This window comes from Triticum urartu, chromosome 2 (genome assembly GCF_003073215.2).
Source record: "Triticum urartu cultivar G1812 chromosome 2, Tu2.1, whole genome shotgun sequence".
Classification (NCBI taxonomy): domain Eukaryota; kingdom Viridiplantae; phylum Streptophyta; class Magnoliopsida; order Poales; family Poaceae; genus Triticum; species Triticum urartu.
In genome coordinates, this window is record NC_053023.1 from 450,762,770 (window position 1) to 450,777,264 (window position 14,495).

Below are 14,495 nucleotides of genomic sequence, written 5' to 3' on the forward strand. Positions count from 1 at the left end.
GAATTGCCAAAGTAATCTCTCTCAACATGGTATCATACCTATGATCCTAACGCTAAACATACCGCCGTCGCCACTGCCGCCGCACTTCGCCGCCATTGCTACACCTCGCCGCCGCTGCCGCCGCGTCTCCCACTCTGCCGCGCCGCCGCCCGTGTCCCAGCCACCGCCTCCCTTCCCCCTCCCTACTTCCGCTACCCTTCCCCTAACCCTAACCGAGCCGCGCCGCCACCCCTAGCCGCCACCGCCACCCTTAGCCGCCGCACCTTCCTTCCTCCCGAGCCGCGCCGCACCACCCCTCCTCCCGAGTCGCATGGAGTCCCCCGGTTCCTCCGTCTCCACCCGCACCACCCGCCACTAGTACAACGAGGTGCTATACAAACTGTTTTTAACCCCTTTCCACGACGGCATTTGGAACCATCACCTAGTGAGTGACGACGATAGGGGGTCCTTCCCACACGACCTAGAAACCATCGGGGATATGCCCTCCTGGCAAAATGAGTTCGTGCGCGACCGGCGAACGCTCAAATACGGAAATACGTACAGTAGAGCTAAAAAAATACAATTATATAGGCGAAATTGTTTCCGGTCGCAAGTATATCCCACACAGTCAGTCACTGTTATACGTTTCCGTTCGTATGTATATCCCACACAGTCGCTCCAAGGAAAATGTTTCCGTTCACATGTACATCGCACACAATTTTCCCCGTTAAATCGTTTGTCATAGTGTTGCCATTGCACATGATATTTACAATTTTATCGTTTGCATTATTGAATGCATCACACACGGCGCGTAGAAGAAACTGTGTGGCAAAGGCTGTCCATCACACATAGTTTTTATGTCGTAAGCATTTGCGCAAGGTGGCCTAACGCAAAAAGTTTTCAAGAGAAGATCGTGTGTGATTGTTCATTGATCCAACACGATTTATTCCTAGAAACTGTGTGCTTTATTGAATGCATCACACATGGTGTTTTCTCAATAACCGTTTGCAATAGAAAAACCCAATTAGTAGGCTAATTATACGATTATGAATAATCCATTTATTAATCTAATTGATATTTCATATTAAGCACACAATATATTTCATTTTTATAATTGAAATACATCAGAGTACAACATCATATAACTTCAGCACTCAGCTATCCCATTACACAACTACACCAGCACCAAGTTTCACATGCAATATCTATAACCTTTCGAAATTAGCATTATAGATGGTACATAGACAGATGTATCTCATCTGGAAAACTGCTGAAGCAGAAGACAAATGTTGAGCCTTCATTGATGTTGAAGGTCTTTGTAACTTTAGGCCAGTGCATGTGGATGATTGACTGTCCATCCTTTGTCCTCTTCAGGAACACTTCAATATTGTACCGTGGGTGTTGTATGAATACCTTCCTCGCCTCTTGACCATACAGGTGGTTTGAGAGGTAATCATCAGTGAACTACTTTGGAAAGGTATGAAAATAAGGATGTGCATAAATATCTTCTCTATATTGGAAATGGGGCAAAGGAATAAAAAAGGCAAGGTATAATAATCAGTACCATCCTGTAGTGAACTAATTGTTGGGGAACGTATTAATTTCAAAAAATTTCCTACACACACGCAAGATCATGGTGATGCATAGCAACGAGAGGGGAGAGTCGTCCATGTACCCTCGTAGACCGTTAAGCGGAAGCGTTATGACAACGCGGTTGATGTAGTCGTACGTCTTCACGATCGACCGATCCTCAGTAACGAACGTACGGCACCTCCGCGTTCAGCACACGTTCAGCTCGGTGACGTCCCGCGAACTCACGATCCAGCAGAGCTTCACGGGAGAGTTCCGTCAGCACGACGGCGTGATGACGGTGATGATGTTGCTACTGTCGCAGGGCTTCGCCTAAGCACTGCTACAGTATGACCGAGGTGGATTATGGTGGAGGGGGGCACCGCACACGACTAAGAGATCAACATATCAATTGTTGTGTTCTAGGGTGCCCCCTCCCCCTGTATATAAAGGAGTAAGGGGGAGGCCGGCCGGCCCTCCTAGGGCGCGCCAGGAGGAGGAGTCCTCCTCCTAGTAGGAGTATGACTCCCCTTTCCTACTCCTACTAGGAGGAGGAAAGGAAGGGGGAAGGGGAGAAGGAAGGAGAGGGAGGAAAGGAGGAAAGGGGGGCCGGCCCCCTAGTCCAATTCAGTTTGGGCTAGGGGGGCCACGCGCTCTGCCTCCTCTCTTCCACCACTTGGCCCATGAGGCCCAATACTTCTTCCCTGTATTCCCGTAACTCCCCGGTACTCCAAAAAAATACCCGAATCACTCGGAACCTTTCCGATGTCCGAATATAGTCGTCCAATATATCGATCTTTACATATCGACCATTCCGAGACTCCTCGTCATGTCCCCGATCTCATCCGGGACTCTGAACTACCTTCGGTACATCAAATCACATAAACTCATAATACCGATCGTGGCAGAACTTTAAGCGTGCGGACCCTACGGGTTCGAGAACTATGTAGACATGACCGAGACATAGGGAATGACCGAGAACTTTAAGCGTGCGGACCCTACGGGTTCGAGAACTTTAAGCGTGCGGACCCTACGAACTCTTTGTCACCTCCATAACCGAGAAACATTTCCTTATTCCACTAAGGATATTTTTGACCGCTGTCCAGTGATCTACTCCTTCTTTGACTATTCCATTTTGAACTACTTCAAAATCTTGTCAAGGTATGTACTCACTGAAAATATATCAAGCGTCTTGATCTATCTCTATAGATCTTGATGCTTAATATGTAAGTAGCTTCACCGAGGTCTTTCTTTGAAAAACTCCTTTCAAACATTCCTTTATGCTTTCTAGAAAATTCTACATTATTTTCGATCAGCAATATGTCATTCACATATACTTATCAGAAATTCTATAGTGCTCCCACTCACTTTCTTGTAAATACAGGCTTCTCCGCAAGTCTATATAAAACCATATGCTTTGATCACTTTATCAAAGCATATATTCCAACTCCGAGATGCTTGCACCAGTCCATAGATGGATCGCTGGAGCTTGCTCACTTTATTAGCACCTTTAGGATCGACAAAAACTTTTGGTTGCATCATATACAACTCTTCTTAAATCCAATAAGGAATGCACTTTTGTTATCCATTTGCCAGATTTCATAAAATGCGGCAATTGCTAATATAATTTGGACAGACTTAAGCATTGATACGAGTGAGAAAATCTCATCGTAGTCAACACCTTGATCTTGTCGAAAAACCTTTTTTGACAATTCGAGCTTTGTAGATAGTAACACTACTATCAGCGTCCCTCTTCCTCTTGAAGATCCATTTATTCTCAATGACTCACCGATCATCGGGCAAGTCAATCAAAGGCCATACTTTGTTCTCATACATGGATCCCATCTTAGATTTCATAGCCTCAAGCCATTTCACGGAATTTGGGCTCATCATCGCTTCCTCATAGTTCGTAGGTTCGTCATGGTCAAGTAATATGACATCCATAACAAGATTACCGTAGCACTCAGGTGCGGATCTCACTCTGGTTGACCTACGAGGTTCGGTAGTAACTTGATCTGAAGTTACATGATCATCATCATTAGCTTCCTCACTAATTGGTGTAGGAATCACATGAACAGATTTCTGTGATGACCTACTTTCCAATAAGGGAGCAGGTACAGTTACCTCATCAAGTTCTACTTTCCTCCACTCACTTCTTTCGAGTGAAACTCCTTCTTTAGAAAGGATCCATTCTTAGCAACGAATTTCTTGCCTTTGGATCTGTGATAGAAGGTGTAACCAACTGTCTCCTTTGGGTATCCTATGAAGACACATTTCTCCAATTTGGGTTTGAGCTTATCAGGATGAAACTTTTTCACATAAGCATCGCAACTCCAAACTTTAAGAAACGACTACTTTGGTTTCTTGCCAAACCACAGTTCATATGGCGTCGTCTCAACGGATTTAGATGGTGCCCTATTTAATGTGAATGCAGCTGTCTCTAATGCATAACCCCAAAACGATAGTGGTAAATCGGTAAGAAACATCATAGATTGCACCATATCTAATAAAGTACGGTTACGATGTTCGGACACACCATTATGCTGTGGTGTTCCAGGTGGCGTGAGTTGCGAAACTATTCCGCTTTGTTTCAAATGAAGACCAAACTCATAACTCAAATATTCTCCTCCATGATCAGATTGTAGAAACTTTATTTTCTTGTGACGATGATTTTCCACTTCACTCTGAAATTATTTGAACTTTTTAAAATGTTTCAGATTCATGTTTCATCAAGAAGATATACCCATATCTTACTCAAATCATCTGTGAAGGTCAGAAAATAACGATACCTGCTGTGAGCCTCAACACTCATCGGACTGCATACATCAGTATGTATTATTTCCAACAAGTCTGTTGCTCGCTCCATTGTTCCGGAGAATGGAGTCTTAGTCATCTTGCCCATGAGGCATGGTTCGCAAGCATCAACTGATTCATAATCAAGTGATTCCAAAAGCCCATTAGCATGGATTTTCTTCATGCGCCTTACACCAATATGACCTAAACGGCAGTGCCACAAATAAGTTGCGGTATCATTATTAACTTTGCATCTTTTGGCATCAATATTATGAATATGTGTATCACTACGATCGAGATTCAATAAACCATTCACCTTGGGTGTATGAACATTGAAGGTTTTATTCATGTAAACAGAACAACAATTATTCTCTGACTTCAAATGAATAACTGAATTGCAATAAACATGATCAAATCATATTCATGCTTAACGCAAACACCAAATAACATTTATTTAGGTTCAACACTAATCTCGAAAGTATAGGGAGTGTGCGATGATGATGATATCAATCTTGGAACCTGTAGGATCGAAAGTATGTCTAGAGGGGGGGGGTGATTAGACTACTTGACCAAATAAAAATCTAGGCTTTTCCCAATTTTAGTTCTTGGCAGATTTTAGCTATCTTAGCACAAGTCAAGCAATCTCCACACAATTCAAGCAAGCATGCAAAAGAGTATATGAGCAGCGGAAAGTAAAGCATGCAACTTGCAAGAATGTAAAGGGAAGGGTTTGGAGGATTCAAACGCAATTGGAGACACGAATGTTTTTGTCGTGGTTCCGATAGGTGGTGCTATCGTACATCCACGTTGATGGAGACTTCAACCCACGGAGGGTAACGGTTGCGCGAGTCAACGGAGGGCTCCACCCACGAAGGGTCCACGAAGAAGCAACCTTGTCTATTCCATCACGACCGTCTCCCACGAAGGACTTGCCTCACTAGCGGTAGATCTTCACGAAGTAGGCGATCTCCTTGCCCTTACAAACTCCTTGGTTCAACTTCACAATCTTGTCGGAGGCTCCCAAGTGACACCTAGCCAATCTAGGAGACACCACTCTCTAAGAAGTAACAAATGGTGTGTTGATGATGAACTCCTTGCTCTTGTGCTTTAAATGATAGTATCCCCAACACTCAACTCTCTCTCACAGGATTTGGATTTGGTGGAAAGAAGATTTGAGTGGAAAGCAACTTGGGGAAGGCTAGAGATCAAGATTCATATGGTTGGAATGGAATATCTTGACCTCAACACAGGTATAGGTGGTTCTCTCTCAGAAAATGTGTATTGGAAGTGTAGGTATGTTCTGATGGCTATCTCCACAAATGAAGAGTGGGTGGAGGGGTATATAGCCTCCACACAAAATCTAACCGTTACACACAATTTGCCAAACTCGGTGGGACCGAATGGTTAAACTTGGCCGGACCGATTCAGCAAACCTAGTGACCGTTAGGATTTTTGGTGGGACTGAGATGCAACTTGGTAGGACTGATATGATTAGGGTTAGGGCATAACGTAATTTCGGTGTGACCGATTACACAAACTCGGTGGGACCGATTTTGGTAATAAGCTCCGATCGCTCATCTCGGTAAGACCGAAACGTTACGAAGGGAAACAGAGAATTACAATCCCATCTCGGTGAGACCGAGATCCCTATCGGTGAACCGATTTGCTAGGGTTCATCTGGCAATGGCTATGACATATGAGGTCAGATGAGAATCATACTAACATGGACACACATTTGACCAACACTACTCTAAAAGTGTTGAACGTAAGAACACACATTGCGGCCGGATCAAGAAGAATTCGGCGTCTGGCGATGTTTTAGAATCAATTACCTTTGGTTAGGTTCATCATGTGGCATGGAAGGTAGTTGAGAGAATTTTGCCTAACCGTAAGCATTATATCCAGCTAAGGAAATGTCTATTCAGAGCAAGCTTGAGCCAAACTTTTTGTCCTTAGAATTTTGAGGGATCCACTTTCCTCATCCATGCCATGCCATTCATTGAGCTTTTCCTGAAATATTAATCTTGGAATAATGTTAGCCCAATTAGCTATATGTTGTTAGGAATTACCAAAACCACCCAGGGATAGTTGCACTTTCAATCTCCCCCTTTTTGGTAATTGATGACAACATATAGATCAAAGCTTCGACATATGATAATAAGAGTGAAAGATATTGTCGCTTTGAGAAGTATGTGAAAAGCAAGAGCTCCCCCTAAATTTGTGCATATCTTAAGATTTGCTTTGGACTGCAAATGCACAATGAGTTAGGATCATGGGTTACTCTTCCATGTCACATACATCTTGGTGGAGCGCTCAAAATAATAAAGATTGAATACATGCACTCATCACCAAGCAAAGTGAATGATCATATAAGGATAAGTAAGATAATATCATCTAACAAGCATAAGTGTAGCTTATGATCAACAACATGATCATCAATGTCTCACAGGTAATAGATAGTATCTCAAGCAATCAAAAGTAAACAAAGTTCAACCACCAAAGCCAGAGAGAATAAAAAGCAATGCTCTCTCTCGAAGCCTATGATCTATACATGTTTCTCCCCCTTTGGCAACAAGTTACCAAAAAAGTTCATAGAAAATGCATAGCACTAAAACGTCTCTCAAGCTTGGTCTTCAGGTGGTGGCGAAGAGATGGCTCCTTGGACGAAGACTTCAGTTGATGTGGATGGAGCTGAAGGAGTTGGTGCTGGAGCTGGTTGCGCTGAAGCTGTAGCTGGTGCAGATGAAGTGGCTCTAGTGTCTGGAACAGGCACTGCAGCAGACCTCTGAGCTCTAGGCACTCTGGCAAATGCATCAGTGGTTGTCTTGCCCTTCCTCTCCTGCATATCATCTTGAAGTTGCTCCACAACAGACTGAATCTCAGTTACCTTCACATCCAAGTCATACAATTTTTGCTCCATGATTCTTTCCAAGCTCTCCTGGTTTCGAGTCAGGGTGGCCAGTCCCTTCTCAATCCTCAGAGTGGATGCAATCAGGTAGCCAAGCTGATCTTGCTTGCTCTTCAGGAGATACTGAGATGCTTCTTCAGTAGTTGGCATCCTTGCAGCCTTTTCAGCTTTTGCCTTCTCCTTCTTGGCTTGTGCATGCACAGAAGATGGTTCATCCTCATTCATAACCACAATGTTGTCCTCGAAGTCTGGATAGATAGGCATGTGCTCCTTGTCCAGCAGATATGTACCAGTGCCCATCTTGGAGTTGATTAGCTCCTAGATCTGTGGGGGCATACCCACAACTCCTCTTCTGATCTGTAGCTGTCCTCTTGATAGTTTCAACTATTAGGCTCATGACTTTGAACTTCTGTGGGACATCAAAGATGTGAAGCAAGTTAATTGCATGGCCTCTGATCATCTTGTGATCACCTGACTTTGGCAAGAGAGTGTGCCTGAGGATCCAGTTGATGGTTGGCAAGCCTGACAGAAGGTAATGTACAGATCCAAGCTTATGTGTCTCAAGAGCAGCATCTGGGATCTCCTTGTACATGTGTGCCATTGTGTTGTGATCCTTCTTCCTGTTGGCATAGACATCCAAGTTATCTTCACTCTCTTTTGGTGCATTGATCAACTTCGCCCATTCAACAACCGTGGACTGGTACCTCGTACCTTCAGACATCCAGACAATCCTTCCATCTGGGTAGAAATGAGCTGTGGAGTAGAAATGCATGATGAGCTCATCATTCCATTTTGTGAGCTTCTGAGCCACAAACTCATCGACTCCACAAGCCCTGAAACTATCATGTACACCTGGATAGTGATCCTCGTTCTCCTTGATGTAGTCCCAGTCGACCCATCTCATGTCACACACTATGGGCTTCTTGTCCAGCAACACTGTCTCATAGAAGTCCTGCTGTTCCTTTGTGTGGAACCTGTAATCAACAGCAGTCCTTCTCCTGGTGGCATATGGATCTAACTCTCTCCATAGCCTCAGACCTAAGTCCTTCCTTATCTTCATGTTCTCAGCTACTGGATGAGCATCATTGTGATCTGGGATTTTGGGTTTGAGCTTCCTCAGGACTTGTCCTTCATCATCTTCATCAGCAGCAACTTCAGGCACTGGGGCCTTGTTCTTCTCAGCAGCTGGTATACTCCTGGTATTCCTCTTAGGTGCACTCTTGGGCTTGGAGGCTGCTTTGGGTGCTTCTTTGGGCTTTGATGTTGCAGCCCCTGACTTTATAGCATCACCCATCAGTTTTTGTGCCTTGGGTGCTGGTGCAGCAACCTCTTCTTCCTCTTCCTCTTTAGAATCTCTCATGATTGAGGATCTCCCAAGCACTCTAGCAGTGGTCTTTTTGATCCTCTCCTTCCTCTTCTTCCCTTCTGCAGCAGCCTCTTTGGGTTCAGATCCCAAAGGGACTTGAGTAGATGCTCTGGCCTTAGACATTGGAATTCTCTTTGTAGGAACCTTTTGCTTCATGCCTGGCTTGGTGGCAGCAGCAGTGCTATATTCCTTCTTAACCACTTTCTTCTTGGAAGTGGCCTCATCCTCAACTGCCACATAGTCTTCATCCTCAGATTCAGAGGTCTTCTTCTTTCCAGCCCTGGTGGCAGCTTTGGGTAAGTTGCTTGGGATTCTCCTGCTACCATCATCTGAACTGCTAGAGGGACTAGTGCCCTCACTCAGGTGAACCTGCTCCTCTGACCTATTCTGGCTGTCACTCTGATCAGACATATTGCAAACACTGACAGCAGACCCTGTGAATAGATATAGATGAGATAGAGTGGATGAGCATCACAAAATGCAGAGGTTTTTACAAGAGAATGAGTCAAAAACTTAGTTTTAGTTTTCCACAGAAAGCATTTCGGATCAACCGATTTGTAAACTCGGTGATACCGAAGCAGCTGTTGGAACCTAAACTAGTGAACTCGGTCAGACTGAGTCACAGTTCGGTGGCACCGAGACTGCTAGGGTTTCACAAAGTCCTGAACTCGGTCACACCGATTTGCAATTCTTGGTCAGGCCGAAAATTACATGTGCAATGGCCTGAGCCGAATCGGTGGTACCAAGTTCCACAACTCGGTGGGTCCGAGATGGTTTCGGCGGAAACCTAACCCTAAATTTTCAATTCACGACTAAACTATGGAGTGTTTTGACTGGATAAGAATGATCTCAATCGTGGCAAGATACATGGCGAACACAATGTGCTAGGAATCAGATAGGGATAGCACAGTGATCGAGTTCATACCCTAGTTCGGTGATGAACTCGCTACAGCGACAATGACGGGGATGGTTTCCGTTGACGGCGGCGGAGACCAGCGGCAGGAGGCGGCTGGCGACGAGGAAGACGATCCGGAGACCCTGGAGGTAGAGCGGGCTAAGCGCGGGTCGAGGAGGTTCGGAAAGTTTTCCAAAATTTGACCCGTGGGTATATATAGCCCGACCCTGTCGGTGTGAGCGAGTGGAACAACTTGGTGGCACCGAGATTCATAACTGCAATCAGTTACTGAAACTCGGTGTGACCGAAAGGTTCAAATCGGTTGCACCAAGATTGAAAACCTAGATCGACTTAGTGATCTCGGTATGACCGAAATGGATGAATCGGTCAGACCGAAACGCACAAAGAAGTTTTGGAAGTTTAAGTCTATGACGAATCGGGGACTCCGAGTGCTCCTCACACAGAGTGGTTCGAATCTGACTTGATCAAATTTTGTGATGTAGCATGAATAGAGTTTGAGATGAGAAAAGCATAGATAGCTAGAGAGGGTTCTTAGGCATTCTTGTCCATCCACTTGGCAAAAGAAAAGAAAACCAATCAATCAAAACAACAAGTGGATGTCCTCGAATGAGTAAAATATGCAATCAACATGCTCACACAATAAAATGGCAATTGAAATATGTGGCAAAGCATGCATAACCAATTCTAGCATCTATCAAACAATTTGCGATGACTAGGTCATCTATATATGAGTATATTGACTTAGGAGTCAAATGAGAACATTTGATCATAGGTCATACTCATCGTTTAAGCACAAGTGGGGTTACCACTTTTACATAAAGCATTGTTTTGTTCACACCATTAGAGTTGCTTTAGCTCAATTCTTAGAGTAAAGCCCCCTAGATGTGAGATCCCCCCTAAGAGGGATGAACTAACCTTGGGTTTTGTCTATGATAACTTCATGTAGATGTTGAAGATGTGGATGCTCAATGTTGATGTAGATCATTTGAAGCTATCCATTGGAGTGAGTTGCACTTTCAATACCTACACGGGTTAGTCCCACAAGGAACAAACAAGGATATCCATAGACATAAAGTGATGCACACACAAGATGATGTCTATGAAAGCTTTTAGGTTACCTTGTCCCTTGTCTTACCAATAAGAGGGTTTGTGACTCCTTGAACTAGTGCAAGATGTGGAAGTTGATTGCACTTGTTCTTGCCAAGATGATAAGAGTGAAGTATGTTGACAAAGTCACCCTCAAGAACTCTCTAGTTCTTCTTCTTCGGGATCCACACCATCTTGATGGGAATCCTCGGTGTTGTAGTTGTACTTGATGAATTGGAACTTGAAGTAGTCTTGGGAACCCACTTGACCAAGGCCTTAGGAGCTTCTTCAAATGCATCAATTTCCTCTTGAAGCTTGTCCTTGCCTTTTTCTTATGGTCTTGTGGTGGAAGATCATCTTGAGCTTGTGTCCCTTTGAAAGAAGTAGGATCATACTTCTCTTGTTGAGGAACAAACTTCATCTTGGGTCATTGATCTTCTTCCCACTCAACTCCATTGGCATTGAACTTTCGTTCAAAACCAACACCTTGATTCTTTCGGTGCCTTCCTTGCTTGCGTACAATTTCCTCGAATTGCTTACTTCCGGCAAGGCTCTTGTAAACACCTTTCTCTATAATTCCCTTCAATAAGATATTTTCTTGCTCAAGTGTAACTTGGCTAAGAGAATCATTAGTGGAATCAAGAGAACTACTAGAAGCAACAATATTGGATTTAGCATTATTATTGTTACTACTAGAGGAAGAATCTTTCTTGTTCTTGTTACTAGACTTGACTTGAGGCATGTAAGTGGATAAGAGTAAACGCTTGGCAATGTAAGAAGAACTTTTCTTACGAAGATCATCATTGATTGCTTTTAAGAACTCATGCTCTTGCTCAAGGTCGAGCTTTTCAAAATGTAATTTCTCATGAGTCCTTAAAAGTTCTCGATGATCTCCTAAGATAGTTTCATGAGCTAACTTAAGAGTGTTTAGTTCTTTAGTTAGAGACTCAATCTTCTCCTTATCATTGTCATTCGTTTTATCTTGATTAGCATGATTAATTGACGTTTCATCACAGTATTCATCACTAGAGTTGTCAACAAGTAAATCATCATCACCTAACAAGTCATCTTCATCACTATTGAAATCAACATACTCGAGGTGTGATACCTTTGGGCCTTTAGCCATGAAGCATGTTCCAACTCCTTCATTTGGTGAGTCAAATATATCGTAGGAGTTGGTTGTCACAAGTGCTAGACCGGCAACACCTTCATCTTGAGTATATTCGGAGTCGGAGTGATAGCTTCTCTCGGAGTGGTTGTCGGAGTCGGAGCCGGATACCCATTCACCAACATGAGCTTGATGTCTTCGTTTTGTGTAGCTCCTTGATGACTTGTCCTTTCTTTCCAAATCCTTGCCTCTCTGTGAGGGTCTTCGTTCATAACGATCATCTCTACTCCTTCTTTCTCTAGATGGTGATTCTTCTCTTCTACTTCTTCTCTTGGGAGAATCTTCTCTTCTCTTGTAGGGGGCCGTACACTCATTGGAATAGTGTCCGGGCCTTCCACAATTGTAGTAGTTTCGCTCTCGACTAGAAGATATTTTGTCATTGTAGGACCTTGACTTGGAGCTTCTCTCTTTGCTTCTTCTCTTGTAGAACTTGTTGAAGTTCTTCACCATTAAGCTCAATTCTTCATTGAAGGTTTGTTTCTCACTCGATGATGTGGGGGCTTCACATGAGGCTTTGTAAGCACCACTTGATTTGTTGTGAAGTTCCTATTTATCCTTGAGTGACATCTCATGAGCAACAATTCTTCCGATGACTTCCGTTGGCTTGAGATCTTTGTAATTTGGCATCATTTGGATCAATGTGCACACGGTATCATATTTTCCATCCAAGGCTCTTAGGATCTTCTTGATGATGAATCTATCGGTCATCTCTTCACTCCCTAAGCCGGCAATCTCATTTGTGATAAGAGCAAGCCTAGAGTACATTTCAGCAACACCTTCACCATCCTTCATTTTGAACTTGTCAAGTTGACTTTGAAGCACATCCAATTTGGATTCCTTGACGGAGTCGGTACCTTCGTGCATATCAATCAAAGTATCCCAAATTTCCTTGATTTTGTTGAATTCTTCGGGGCACAGTCTGTTGAAGAGGATATCACAAGCTTGAGCGTTGTATTGCAGCATTTTCAACTCTTCCGCGGTGGCTTCACGGTTCGGTTCTTTCCCGTCAAAGAATTCACCTTGCAAGCCAATACACACAATAGCCCAAGCGGCGGGGTTATGTCCAAGAATATGCATTTTCATCTTATGCTTCCAACTAGCAAAATTAGTGCCATCAAAGTAAGGACCTCTACGGTGATAATTTCCCTAGCTAGACGCCATACTCTCCTAGGTTGTGAAACCAAGGCTATGACCGCCAAAAGCTATGGAAATCAAAGCAAATGGAGACCAAAGCTCTGATACCACTTGTAGGATCGAAAGTATGTCTAGAGGGGGGATGATTAGACTACTTGACCAAATAAAAATCTAGCCTTTTCCCAATTTTAGTTCTTGGTAGATTTTAGCTATCTTAGCACAAGTCAAGTAATCTCCACACAATTCAACCAAGCATGCAAAAGAGTATATGAGCAGCGGAAAGTAAAGCATGCAACTTGCAAGAATGTAAAGGGAAGGGTTTGGAGGATTCAAACGCAATTGGAGACACAGATGTTTTTGTCGTGGTTTCTATAGGTGGTGCTATCGTACATCCACGTTGATGGAGACTTCAACCCACGGAGGGTAACGGTTGCGCGAGTCCACGGAGGGCTCCACCCATGAAGGGTCCACGAAGAAGCAACCTTGTCTATTCCATCACGGTCGTCGCCCACGAAGGACTTGCCTCACTAGCGGTAGATCTTCACGAAGTAGGCGATCTCCTTGCCCTTACAAACTCCTTGGTTCAACTCCACAATCTTGTCGGAGGCTCCCAAGTGACACCTAGCCAATCTAGGAGACACCACTCTCCAAGAAGTAACAAATGGTGTGTTGATGATGAACTCCTTGCTCTTGTGCTTCAAATGATAGTCTCCCCAACACTCAACTCTCTCTCACAGGATTTGGATTTGGTGGAAAGAAGATTTGAGTGGAAAGCAACTTGGGGAAGGCTAGAGATCAAGATTCATATGGTTGGAATGGAATATCTTGACCTCAACACAAGTGTAGGTGGTTCTCTCTCAGAAAATGTGTATTGGAAGTGTAGGTATGTTCTGATGGCTCTCTCCACGAATGAATAGTGGGTGGAGGGGTATATATAGCCTCCACACAAAATCTAACCGTTACACACAATTTGCCAAACTCGGTGGGACCGAATGGTTAAACTCGGTCGGACCGATTCAGCAAACCTAGTGACCGTTAGGATTTTCGGTGGGATTGAGATGCAACTCGGTAGGACCGATATGGTTAGGGTTAGGGAATAACGTAATTTCGGTGTGACCGATTACACAAACTTGGTGGGACCGATTTTGGTAATAAGCTAACCAGAGAGTTGGTCAGGTAAACTCGGTGGGACCGATTCGCTCATCTCGGTGAGACCGAAATGTTACAAAAGGGAAACAGAGAGTTTACATTGCAATATCGGTGGGACCGATCGCTCATCTCGGTAAGACCGAAACATTACGAAGGGAAATAGAGAGATTACAATCCCATCTCGGTGAGACCGAGATCCCTATCGGTGAGACCGATTTTCCTAGGGTTTGTGGCAGTGGCTATGACATTTGAAACTCGGTGGCGCCGGATAGAAAGAATCGGTGGGGCCGAGTTTGACTTTTGGTTTAGGTCATATGTGGATGTGGGAAGGTAGTTGAGGATTTTGGAGCATATCACTAAGCATTTTGAGCAAGCAATCCATTAAGCAACACCTCATCCCTCCTTGATAGTATTGGCTTTTCCTATA